Source organism: Acomys russatus, chromosome 6 (genome assembly GCF_903995435.1).
Source record: "Acomys russatus chromosome 6, mAcoRus1.1, whole genome shotgun sequence".
NCBI classification, from domain to species: domain Eukaryota; kingdom Metazoa; phylum Chordata; class Mammalia; order Rodentia; family Muridae; genus Acomys; species Acomys russatus.
The window spans coordinates 37,565,758-37,578,102 of NC_067142.1; positions in this window are offsets into that span (position 1 = coordinate 37,565,758).

Genomic DNA, 12,345 nt, shown 5'->3' on the forward strand with positions numbered 1-12,345 from the left:
CCCAAAGAAGCCTGTCTCTAATGTATATGTTTTACTACTGAGGAGAGCAGACATTTAGTAACACCACCTCCTTGTCCCCATATCAGATAGTTCCACTTTAACTCAGATTTGGAGGACCCAATTATGGAGACAGGGGAGGGGGAGGATGCTTGAGATACAAAGTGATGAGAGCTACCCATTTGGGAGGTCCTGATGTGGACAGTTCTGAGCACAGCTTGCAGTTTTTCCTTGCATGGTGAGATTAGTTTTCTTTCTCATCTCATATAAACAAAAAGATCAATTTTCTGCATGTGGAGGTTTACACATATGATCTTAAACACAGGTTAACAAATTTCTGAGCCCATAGAAGATTACTTGGGGTAACCCAAGCTCTTTAAAAACACACCAAAGTTAGCACACGATTTTCTCACAAGGGAGGCAGTGCCACATGGAGAAGAAAAAAAAAAAAAAAGAAAAGAAAAGAAAAGAAAAAAAAAAAGAAGAAAAAGAAAAAGAAAAAGAAAATTGGGTATTGGCAAGCTGTGTCTGTCCTGCATGTGCCTGTTGGCCCTCACACCCCACCAGCTAACTGCTCACTGTCCCTGTACCTCAGACTTTTTTCAACCTAGAGAATGATGCCGAGTTAAGGGGTCTCTACTAAGCACTTTAATATTAGATGCCGCATTGAACCAGTGTTTAAAAGCAATATTAATGGTACTAATGACTTACAGCTTTCCCCTTCGCTACTTGTAGTATTTGCTAGTTTCTGATGCCTGCCCCCCATCTGCCACCCCATCAACCTGAGATACTTAGTGCCAGAGGTAAGTGCTAAGGCCAGCATCCTGGACTCTTAAGTAGCTCACATATTTTTACATTCAGAAACAGTTTCATATCTTTGTCACTGAATGACTCATTTTCCCAGAACTCTCACATTCTCACAGATGGTACAGCTGCCAAGTTTTACTTTATTTACATATGAAAAGATTTCATCTGTTTGAGAGATAACCCACTTTGCTGAAAGCCTTTCCAGCCACACCAAAAAGCCTTATTTTTTTTGAGCATGTGCTTACCCTAAAAGGACTTTTCTGCTCACACAGTTCCGCATGAGAAGATGAATAATCTGAGGTGTATTTCACGTCTTGCCTATTCTTGTTGTGATCTTTTGTGCAGACAATGCTAAGTGAAAAAAGACCCTACTGAGTTCTTACTCATCTTCACTAGGCCTGAAAACAATACTGTGGCATTTGCCAAATTAGAGATACAAATAAATATAAAGACCAAAATATTCTTCTCCATATCCGCAAGCACGCACAAAGCCAAGAATTAGCCAGAGACGGTGATCCCTGTCTGTAATGTCAGCGTAGGGGAGGGCTGGGACACTGGATTGGACTTCTTAGTGAGACTGTGCCTCTGAGAAACCTAAGAGCCCAAGTTGTCATTGGTTAGCCACCACTGTTGTTTTCTGTCTAGGAAGACTTAAAAGAGTGCTATTGGTCAAATATGCAAAGCCAATGCTTTAGTTTATCCTAGGTCATTCTAAAACTAGCCGAGACTAGCTCATCAAATTATTAGCTGAATTAAGTTCCCAGAAGATTCCCTAAGGCCCTGATTGGCTCAATTGCTATTTTAATCTACTGAGTTTTACCCAACAGGACTGGGTGATGGCTGTCTTGACTGCTGCTAAATCTTCCAGTAAAACACAGCAGATGCGTGACTTGGAATCATAAGAGAATGTGGACGTAAGGAGCAGCCATCATGCATAGCTATGAAGAGTGCAAAAATTATCAGAAAAACAGTGTAAGGGAGACATGTATCAGGCATGCCTGGTTCGCTTAGGTTATGGCTGTCACAGGCATAGGAAATTTTAAATCACATTCATAAATGAGTTGAAATTCAAGATCCTATTTGACATGAAGAATAGAGAGAGGAAATTTTTGCAAAAATAGGGTCTTTTGGAGGGGAAGGCACAGAGGATTCCAATCAAAGGTGTAGTAGCCACACAGAGATAGGGTTCCTTCTTCTAACAGGAAGTCCGTATTGGGTACAGGCTGATGGACAGTGGCTCAGAAGGTTGGCATGAGGGAACGAGAACATTCTCATTGGATCTGGAGTTTTCCAGCACAGTGTGGGTAAAATGCTGTCTGAGAGTGAGTGGAGCTGCCCAAAGACAGGCAAAGAAAGGGGTCAGATTTAGAAAGTAAGAAGTTGATTATCATAGACTTGTAAAAGGCTTGCCAGCAGTGTTGAGTGCCCAATAGACAGTTCTTCATGCTCTACTCATTGGCATCAGGATTTGACTCTGCGTCTGAAGTTGATTCAAGGTCATGCCTTAGAAGTGAGGGTGGGAGTCTTGGGGGAAGGCAGGGAATAGGCAGCTGGTGTGGTGCTTCCACCTCTGGACTCATCAACAAAGACCTCAGGTTAGCATCCTCCATGCTAAAATCAAGCTAGAAATTTCTTCAACGGGACAACAAATTCATTTTTCTAAATAAAAAAGAAAAATTGTATTATTAGAAGTCATGTGCTAAAATAAAAATAGAAATGAGTGCACAGGTCATTGGAAGGTAATGACTCTGCCTTATCTACTCTGCACAGCTCTCCACCTTCCTGTTCTCAGACCCCGCTCCCCTTTGAGGCCACCTAGCATTGCCAATTCAAGGAGGAACTGGTGTAATGCATTTCCTTTCTTCAAGAAGTAATGAGAAGTATTTACCAAAGGCTTAAATAGCACAGAGATCTCGCAACACAAGTATATTAATTACTCATCCATCCTCGGTTATTTAACTAAGCTTGTTGAATTCTGCCCTGCTCTATCACATAGCTTGTATTCCTCATCCCACCACTCCAGGAACTCGAGTTCTCCATGGTCTAAAAGCAGGTAGACTTTGAGTGTACTTGGTTCCTAGTATCCTCAGATCAACTAAAGTCCTGCTTTGGTATTATAAGCAGAAAAAAAAATTTTTATGCCTTTTGTTGAAGAGCAAAAGTGACACAAACCAAACCAGAATGTCTAGGTTCATAGAGACTCTATAATCAGACTGGAAATTATTGAAGAAAAAAACATGTTGGTCTGAATATGTCTGTGTATGGAGGCTGTCAGGCAAGGAGGGGTGAAACCTTACTGGAAATGTTCTACAGTTAGTATATCTTAAGAACTATAAGTGTGTGTGTGTGTGTGTGTGTGTGTGTGTGTGTGTGTGTGTGTGTGCATGCGCGCATGCGCATATACATACATGTGCCTATGTGTGCATGTTTGTGTGGGCTGTGTGTGTGCGCGGACTCATACCTATATTTGTTTCTTTGCTCATTTGAGATGCGGTGTGTTGCTATGTAGGCCAGGCTAGCCTTGAACTGCTCCTTCTTCCTCTTTCTTCCATGTGCTGGGATGGCGGTGTTTCATTTTAAAAGAAAATTCTGCTGTTTCTTCATCTTCAGTTAAGTAGAATCCAAAGGAACAGAAGTTTAGGGGCACCTGTTTTTATCATGCTAGCACTTCCATTGAGAACGTGTTAGAACTGTTAACTTGTTACTTTTATTAACATGCAATCAATTAATACGAACATATGTGTCCCACAAGACAGGCCCCCGCATATATTTAGAGATTCCAGAGAACAGGAGAGCCTTGCCAATATTCTGAAGGCCTGTTTCCTGGTGGAATTCACAGTTTGCTGTCACAGTTCAGAAAGATGCTTTCCTAAGCACAAATGTAAATATGTCCAAACACCCCAAACAGACCCATCAGTGCTGAGCTGAGTGCTATGTGAATTTAAGTCGGCACAAGGAGCTTCGTGTGGGAAGAGCCCTGGAATCAGCAAGGCTTTAGAGAGCTCTGATTGTGCTAATTGAGACTTTTGTAGACGGCTGCTTTCAAAGAGATTTTCAAGATTTGTGTGTGATCACACAGAAAGGAAAGAGAAGCGATCTGGGGTGAATGCAAATCAACGTGAAAGATGCTCCCACCCCTGCCATGGAATGAGTAATCCACATACGCATTAACCTGCATATCTCTCACTAACTTAAGTCTTTGCTAGAGGTGGGAACCCCAAAACAACAGTACTATCTGCAGCAGGGGTAAGTAAAGCACTAGCATCCAGGCAGGTTGGTGTAAGATTGGCTACTGCCCTCTCCTTGAATTTGTCTTCATGCCCCCCTCTGCCTGACAAATTCCATTGGCACTTTAATTTTTTTTTCATTTCCTCTGGGGCCTAGGAAATCTAGATGTGTCCTGGTTGCTTTGCAGTTCTTTCACGGCACTTTGCATCCTGCATGGCTCTAAGTCCTATGTGTCACACCTGTGATTTCCATACTGGCAGAAAAATAACTTCCGGTCATCTTTTTCTCCTAAAACCAAACTTAATGACTTAATGCTTAGAGCATAATATTGGCAAATGATTAATGAATTGGTTTAATGCTATACATATACAATAGTTATTAGGATATGAGAATTAGGATAGAGATTATAAAACGTCAAACAAGCATCTCACGGAGTTTAAAAAAAAAAAAAAAAACAAAAAACAAAAAAACAAAAAACTTTGCACATTTTTAGAATCCCTAATTGTTCTACTAGAAAACTTAGGCTGGAGCTAGACAGATGACTTACTGGTTCCGAGCACTTCCTGTTCTGGCAGAGGACCTAGGCTCAGTTCCCAGGACCCTCACGGGGGCTCACTTGTAACTTCAGTTGCTAGAGAATCACTCTGCTGGCCTCTGTAGCTCCCTGGACCCTCAGGTGGGCATACACTCAAAACACACACACACACACACACACACACACACACACACACACAAAATAAAATAAATAAACCTTAAAAATACACACACACATGACTAAGGGACCTGAAAAAAACTGAGCCTGGTGTTTGGTAGGGAAAGATGGGTATCATGCCGGTGAGGAGAACGCTAAAGATGGCCGGCCACATACAGAGCAGAGGATGGAGATGGAAGTAAAGGATCCTATTAGGGAAAAAGCTCACACCGTTGAGAAGCTCAGAGGTGGTTGTAAGAGGGCCCTTACACCACTGTAAGAAGTGTGCTCTTCAGCTCTTCATTCGTAATGGACAGGGCTCCTGTGAGGAGCTTTACGGAGCACAATGGTGCAGTGTCAGTTACCAAATGCAAGTCTGCTACAGCTTGCAAGAAAGGGCAAACCTGGCGACACATCGCCTTCACATCAGAGGCGGCTACAGTAAGCCAAGTGGGTGCTAAGTAGGGCCTTGCCTACAGCTAGATTGAGAAAAGAACTGGATTGAGTGGTGACCAGGGGTAGAACTGGCCTCATTAGTGGGGCTGGCTAAGTATGCAGAGTGCTCAAGAAGAGCTCACTTTAAACAGAATGAAAGGACCGCAGTCAGCAGAAAGAAACTGCCTGCCCGCGAGGACGGAGGGTAGACGCTGAATTCAGCACACCTGCATCCTGGTTTGCTCCCTCCATGGAAGAGATCCACATTGCACCCACTAAAGGGTGCAGCTGTTTTTGCTTCCCCATTCGCAACCAAGGGCATCACCCTGTACAGAAGCCAAGCATAAACTGAGAGGTCTCCCACTTAATAGGAATGGAGTTATAATGAATACAGCTTTGCTTCTGCCTCTACCTCTTCTTGTGGCTGGAATCTAGATCAAAGCCCCAACTTCCTGTCCAGTTTGGCCTATTCCAATTCCTACATGCTCTCTACCATAGGCCATTTTCTTCTTTCCAATTCCCCCTGCAAAAATAGATAAATTAATTAATTAATTTTTTTTTTAAAAAAAAAAAGCAATGCAGAAACAATAAAGACAACTAGGAAACCTGCAATGTGTGGCAGGTCTGCCCAATGTGTGGCAGAAATGCCCTTGTAGCTCCATTGTTTTCATCTCTCTGCAGGACACACAGCTGCCACCCCAAACACGATGCAAGTGATTTCTTTTCCATCCCAAAGGCAGCTAGTTACATCACCACAGGCTCCTTATGAGAGTTTATCTCTCCATGCATATACTGGTTTTTTTTTTTTTTTTCTCTTTCTTGGATGTCTCTGATGTTAAATGATACATGGACGGGAAGTTGGGAAATCTTTGGATATTTGTCTCTCCCAAGTCTTTTCAGCCACGTCTCTGAAGAACCCTGCTTTGACACCCTCGATAGGATAGAGAGCAGCCACCTGGTCTTCTTCTGCAGCCTCTGTTCTTTTTATGCTGTTGTCCAATACTCATGTGCTGTTCTTATGTGTACCCCTGAATAAAGGTATAATTGGGTACGGTAGTGGATGTATCCATGTTTTAGTTTTGATCCCATGTGTGGGATGGGGAAGAGACTTGTGAGAGAACAGGTGATATTTATCCACTAGAACACTACCCACCTCGTGCAGGGGCTTGGTCTTTGCCAGCTGAAACACATCTTTGTACAGACCCTGAGAGGAGCCCAGGGTCGTTTTTTGAGTCTTAGTATTGTTTGGCTCTTCATCGCTCTACTTTGAGATGCTCCTAGAGATGACAGCTCCAGAGAATGCTTCGGGGCTCCAGGTTCTGGCTGCTGTTCCAGGTTCCAGCAGCAACTTTGGCCGAATTGCTGGTCTGCTGAAATCCTGTTGACTACACCTGGGGAATCGCTCCCAGGAACTGGGTCTAAAAAGATCTACTCCTCCTGTTCCCATTAACCTCTTCTACGGTAAGTGTGCCGGAAGAGAGGCATAAGCATTAAAGAACCTCAAATAAAGTAGGTTTGGAAAAGGTTGAAGCCTACAGGGTACAGTATCAATTTCTGTCCCCAAAAGGACCATGCCCCCACAATTAGTCTGTGGAGAAACATTTATCCTGCTATAGCAGTGGTGCTCAACCTTCCTAATGCTGTAACTCTTTAATACAATTCCTCATGTTGTGGTGACCCCCAATCATACAATTATTTTCATTGCTACTTCATTACTATAATCTTTCTACTGTTATGAGTTGTAATGTAAATATGTATATATTCCGATGGTCTTAGACAACCCCTGTGAAAGGGTCACTCAAGTCCCTAAGGGGTCATGACCTACAGGTTGAGAACTGCTGTCCTATAGGATGCTAGCATCTATCATGGGGAGTTATATATAATAAGAGAAACATATGTATATATGTTATATATAATAAGGCTCCAACCTTAAGTTACTTATAATATACCATCTTCTCAGAATATCCTACAAAAAAAAAAAAAAATTACTTGTGCTGAAGTTGTTTTAAAATTTCAGGGAAGAAAGAAAATCCTGAGCGCATACCTCCTTAAAGATGTGGATCTGGTTCTACCACCTTAGAGGCTGTAATCCCATGGTTCTGAGGTGCAGCTTATGATGGCAACGAAGAGTGGCTGACTAAGGACGCCTGTGGGACTCCAGAATGTAACCATCATGTAAGTGAACTTTTTCAGTTCAAACACAGAACAGTCCTCAACACACTCAGCCTCAGAAGTGGGGCAATGAGTCTTTCTTTTTCCTGCATCCGGCCAGAGAAGTGATAGGAGGAGTTATGGGCATTGAAAACAGAATGGAGAGAATTTTGAGAGAGAGAGAGAGAGAGAGAGAGAGAGAGAGAGAGAGAGAGAGAGAGAGAGAGAGAGAGAGAGAGAGATTTCTAACTCCACTCAAGGTAGGTCAGGGTTAGAAAAGACCAAATAGAAGAAGCAAACGCCTTCAAATGGAAGAGAAGGAAGGCAGTTCCCATTTCCATAGACCAAGCAATGAAATTCTTTAAGACCGTGAACTACATCAGACTTGGTCAACATTGAGAATATATAGCACATGTAGACTTGGTTGTACGTAAGACACTAACACAGAGTTTAAAGACTATTGGTTTAAGATCTGTGTATTTGTTGGCAATACATGGCAGTCAAGTCAGTAATACATAGGGCCATTTTGTACAATGTAACTGGGAGAAATAGGGGTTAACTTAGATGAAGCTTTTTCTAAAGATGGCATGGAGGCTCTAGTTCTGTCACGACACTGAGACAATAGCTTATTTTCTTCTGCTCTTCCAACTGTGGTACAGGCTCTCTTCACACCCCTAGAGGAAGTATGTTTTACTCTGCATCCTAGCAAACTTGAGAGTTTTATGCTAGGTTGACCTAGATCCCAAATGTCTGGCAACTAGTAAAAGAAATAGGATCTGTGATTAACACAACTAGGTGGGTGAGTTTCCAAAGGAGGTGGGAAGTTGGAATGATGGACAGTGAGACAGGAGATATTGGGAAAGCAACAAGAAAACAAAAAATACCCACAGGGAAGAGTAAGGGCTTATGGACAGAGATGCTTAGGCATGCCATTTCTATTTTAATTTAATCTCTACTCACCATCTCTCTGCAATAACATGACAACCTACCTTATTTGTAATTGTAAAGACTAAATAAAAAATGAAATACATCTAGCAAAGAGCTTCAAAAACACTAAGCTGGGAGACAAAAACAAACAAACAAAAACTTAGCCCACACAATTAAGTCTCTAGTGTGTCTCAGAGCAATGCTTAGCAAAAGTAGATGCTCATCAAATATTTGTTGAAAGGACGAATGACTAAATGAGTGAACAAGTGTTTGTGCATAAGCAGAATTTTGCTTGCTTAACCAGATAGTGGGAGATTCAATGAGGCTAATAGAATATTAATAGACTGCTATTTGTGTGCTGAGTCCATGTCCTTTATAAACACAACTTGTAAAGCTTTCCAGGTCACTGATTTTCCAAAAAGGCACACAAAGCCCAAACTTCAGCAAATGATGCTAGAAAAGCACACTTCCTGTTTGAATCTGATGCAAAGGTCTTAGATTTATATACATACATATATATGTATAACTTTTATGTATAGCTATTGTTACAGAAAGGAGTCTTTGGCACTTGATAAATCAGATATGTCATGGAGAGAGAACATAACACACCTGCGCTTTGGGGTCTTAGTTTTTATGTCCCGTGTCTCAGTTAGGATTTCCTTGGATGTGTTGAAACACCATGACCAAAAAATAGCAGAAGAAAGGGTTGATGTCATTTTATGCTTCCACAATCAAAATCCATCATTAAAAAAGTCAGGACTGGAACCCAAGCAAGGCAGGGACCTGAAGGCAGGAACTAACGCAGGGGCCATGGAGGAGTGCTGCTTACTGGCTTGCTTATCATGACTTGCTTAGCCTGTTTTCTTATAGCACCCAGGACCAGAAGCCCAGTAGTGGTGCAGTGAGCTAGCCCTTCCCCCACCAGTCATCAATCAAGAAGATGCACCACAGGCTTGGCCACAGGCCGATCTGGAAGGGGCATTTTTCTCAGTTGAGGTTCTCTCTTCCAAATGACTCCAGCTTGAGCAGACAGAAAACTGGCCAGCACACCCTAGTTTGAGTTTTGGAATTCAGCACTCTAAGGAAGTTCTTGTGATAGATACATCTGGCTCACACTTGAGTATAAAGTAACACCCCAAAGCCTTAACACCCTGTCTCTGGCATTTACAAGGCAATAAAACTGTAAGATCAAGATTTGTTTAAAAATACTCAGACTTCTTCCTCTGGGAGGCTGAGATAAGAGGAATCGCATCTGGAGGCCATCCTGTTATACAAAGGGTATTCATAACCAGCCTGGAATACACAGCGAGACACTGTCTCACAAACAACCAAAACAAACAACACTCCCCAAATAATGGAAGTTTACTGAAGAGTAGGAGTATGATCAGGACGATCTGTAGCGGGACACAGTCAGAAGCGCATGCTCCGTTGATCATGCTGGCAAAGATGGACAGGATAGCAGGAAGGCCCCTGCTGTTTCACTTGAAGAACTAGGCTATGGTTTTCCTGTGGGCCACATCCAGACACTTGATGACATGCACCTGAGCAAAGGTCAGGGTGTACCCTTCCAGAAGGGTATGGTGCCATAGCTCTGGAGAATCTATTCTAGAGTGTTGGAAATTGCTGGTAGGTGGTACTAAGAAGATTTTTAGGATAAAGCCTGCTCCTTCAGAACACTTGCAATTGTCACCTGTGGTGATTAAGAGCTGAATTTTCTTACCAAAGTGATCACAGCTTGAGTGGTGTCATTTCTCACAACCACAAGTATCTAATGGAAATAAGGGGCAGCAGACAGCTGATTCTCCATAGTGACAACAGAGATAATTGTGGGGTGTGTGGAGTATTGTTTTTGAACAGTTAGCTGGAAAAGCATGGCCAACTACTCTAGATGGAGTAAAAGAAATATGTTCTCAGATTCAAAATTTGATAAGTTTCTTTTTCCGGTGGTAATGGTTTATAGGTGAGATTTGCCCATGTGCTTTAGAATAAATGAAACTGACAAACCATTTTAAGCAAGAACCAAAAAAACACTTGATAGTATTGTACCATCCTACCTTATAAACACAGGGTAGTGCAACAAAGCCCTACTTAAGTGTTTGTGTAAGTGGATCTCTTAAGGACATTTTTAGGCCCTTTGTACAATTGAAGAGTTAGTGCCTAGTGTTTAGTACATCTCCTTTAATGGACCGTTATGTGGCCATCTTGCCCTTCACTGTTTGCTGCATTGCTTTTGCTAGAGAGTTATGGAGAAACATCTTATCCACCAGAAGAGGGCTATGATAGTGTAGAAAAAAAACAGTGGCTGGTGAACAAACTAGTATATTGAGGTTACTTACAGGAATATGGGGGACTCAGAGGAGCTGTAGCAGAGAGAAGCCCCTCACCAGCATGGGGGACAGCTCACCAAAGCCACACCACTGAAAGCCCAACCACAGACAAACTTGCACTTCCTGTGCACTCTAGCACCATCCCCACCCAGACAGCTGCAGGGCCGGAAGGAGCTGTGGCTGAAGTCAGGGGAGGGTTTGCTGACACCAAACCCCTTTTATAAGGCAGTGTTAACAGCCCATTGCCATCACCACAAACCTGCCCAACACGGTATTAATTTTGTTTGTTTCGTGGCCATGACTCCAAGGTTCTTATATTTTGTCATTTACCTTCCGTAGCCTTGAGACCCGTGATTATTATACTAAAATGGTAGAAAACTCAAAATGATTTTGATAAAGGTCAGGAGAGATACAAGGGGAGTCATCTCAGCATTTTCACCCCCAAAGCTGAAGACTGAGCTCAGAGCCTTTCACTGGGTAAGCAAGTGCTGTTCCCACTGAGCCAAGTCCCCAAAACCTTACCACACTTCTATTCAACATAGTATTGTATAAACTGACAATATAACCACTCTTTGGTATGGTTTGGGGAAAGTTTTACTTTAGTTATGAAAGAGGGAGAGAGGAGGGAGGGAGAAAAAGAAAAGAAGAGAAGAGAAGAGAAGAGAGAGCAGCCAGAGGCATCTAGAAGACTCCAGAGCAGAAAGAGATAGTAGTAGACCACACAAGGCCAGCAGACTGGATCTGGCCATGAGATAAGCAGGATCAGAGCAGTGAGATAGAGAGTAGAATGCATGTAGACAGAGAGAGCAGAGAGATCGGAAGGAAAGGAAACAAAGAGGAGAGAGAGAGAGAGAGAGAGAGAGAGAGAGAGAGAGAGAGAGAGAGAGAGAGAGAAAACATAACCAAATAACAGAGTTATAAGGAGAATTAGTATCTGAGGGTGGAAGGAAGCCCATGAGTTGGCATAGCTAGGAGGAAAGTGAGAAGAGCTAGCATGGACTAGCATGGAAGTAGAAATGTGTAGCAGATACTTGCAATATTAAGGCAGCCTGGGGGCCAGCATGCACTTTCATGTGCTAATAGGCACCACAGATAGTCATTTGTCCCTTCTGCCTTTTAAAATCTGGGGAAATGGAGTTTCCTTTGGACCTGACAAGTGTTTATAGTCCTAGTCACCATAATTAGGCAAAAAAAGAGAAAATCTTTCAAATCATAAACATTTTATAAGCTTATACCTGCACATAAGATTATGCACACAAAACCCTCAAAACCCACAGAACTAATTTGCAAAATTGGCAGATTTGCAAAATACATAATAAGCAAAAATAATTTGTACCTATATACTAACAAACAATTAAAAAATACATTAGGAAACAATCCTATATTGAAAAAGATACGAAAGGGGATAAAATAAATGTTTAGCAATCTACTTAATCAATGTGGTAAATGGCACAAGCATATATTGAAAGTTACACAATAAACCAGGTATGGTAGCACACACCTGTAATCCCAACAGGATTGTGACACACTCACACAAACACACACATATACATGCACGCACACAAACACACACAGATTTATTATTCATATGTAAGAGAACTAATATTAGAATGCCCTCTACTACGTGAAATAATCTACAGATTCAATTACCTCCTCAAATTCTAATGGCATTTTTGTAACTTTTTATGCTTATTCTTTGAGAACTTCATACTTTTACATGGTGTTTTTCATATCCCCCTCCCACTACCTCTTTCTTTATGGACTTCAGTCCTCATACAGCCA